This window comes from Propithecus coquereli, unplaced genomic scaffold (genome assembly GCF_000956105.1).
Source record: "Propithecus coquereli isolate 6110/MARCELLA unplaced genomic scaffold, Pcoq_1.0 Scaffold29, whole genome shotgun sequence".
Lineage (NCBI taxonomy): Eukaryota > Metazoa > Chordata > Mammalia > Primates > Indriidae > Propithecus > Propithecus coquereli.
Window position 1 is genome coordinate 8,257,268 of NW_012148507.1, and position 1,720 is coordinate 8,258,987.

Consider the following 1,720-nt stretch of genomic DNA (forward strand, 5'->3'; position numbering starts at 1 on the left):
TATGTTTCAAAGTATTCATTTATCACTCTGAATATTTCATCCTCATTTGGTTCTGGAACTTCTTTGTCAAGCAAATAATGTCTTCCAGGTGTTTTTCTTCACAGATTCTATAGTCTTCTCACTGAGGATCATTACCAATGTTCAAGAAGTCACATCTGAAATGAACACCTTTTGATTAAATAATCTCCAGATTAGTGTTGTCTCTACTCATTTGACAAATCTTCACCGTATCTTGTACTAGAATAACTGAAAATGACAACTTTTCAATTTCCTTTGCCTCACCGGTCCCAAACACAGTGTTCCCATACAGGCAGGAAAAAAAGCAGACTTGGCAATCCAGGAAGTCTTCTGGATTAACTGTGCAACACTTCTTGAGCTCAATGTGATAGCTACTTTTATCGATCTCATAATAATAAATTATGGAACATCCATTAAATAGAACAGTCATTAAAAGCAATGTTATAATTTATCAAGTTAAAAAACTAGAAAATTAATTTCAAATAAACATGTACGTGTATTTGTGTAACTATGTATATATGCATGTGTTGTGTATGAAGGTCTAGGGCAATGTATACCAAAATAGTAGCGGTTATCTCACAATTGCAGATGATTTTTAATATTATTCTTTATACTTTTCTCTACATTCCAACTTTTCCATGAAAAGTGTTCCTTTTAACAATCAGGGGGCAAAAGTATGTCAATAAAAGGGGAAAAAGATTTTTTAAAGTGAATAATCAAGGCTACACTTTTTCATGTTATAGAACAAGGGTCAGACAGTAAATATTCTAGGCTTCATGAGCCAGATGGTCTCTGTCAAAACTACTCGTTTGCCATGACAACACAAAAGTCATAAACAATACTTAAATAAGCATGGAAAATAAGCATGGCAATGTTACAATAAAACTTTATCTACAGACGCTGAACCCTGAATTTATACAAATTTCATAAAATGTTATACTTTTGATTTTTCAATCAATTAAAAATGTAAAAACCATTTATTTAGTTCATAGCACAAAAACAAGCAGCAAGTCAAATATGGCACACTGGCCAGTTTGCCAATTCCTACTTACCTCCATAATGCATTCATAAAATATCCAACATGAATGAATGCAACTTCTTGATAAAGCTTTTGTGATAAATTAGTTGCAAAATGGTCCTCATGATAGCTAACTGAGAAAACTTATTGTATAGAGTTGGTAACATTACCCAATTACATGTTAAGAGATTTGTCAAAATTATGAATTATGTCTACAAAGAAATTCATCTTAAGTGATTCTATTTGAAAGCAATTAAATATTAGCACAAGTCTGCTGAAGTCACTTCTAGTTCATGTCAGAAGAAATCACACCAGTAAGATTAGAACAAATTTAAAAAAATTAAGATTACATCCCAAATTAGCTAAGATGGGATAGTTTTTTAATCATCTAACTTTTAAACCATACTTTGACGGAACAGAAATGCATTTCAAGAGCACGGCAGTTTTCCACTTAAAACAGTGCCATCTTCTAGAGATTGGAAAGACTTAACATCAGTCTCATGAGGTCAATTTCAAGAGAAAGTTGGGTTTCGGTGGATGAGCTCAGTGATTTCTTTGTTCCTAAAACTTCTAGCTAAGGTAAGGAAATTAATTCCTACCGTAATGGTAACCAACTGCTTGAGGGCTAAACTAAATAAAGCATCCCCATCTTTTTGGAAAGTATTTTTAAAAATTGTTAAGTTA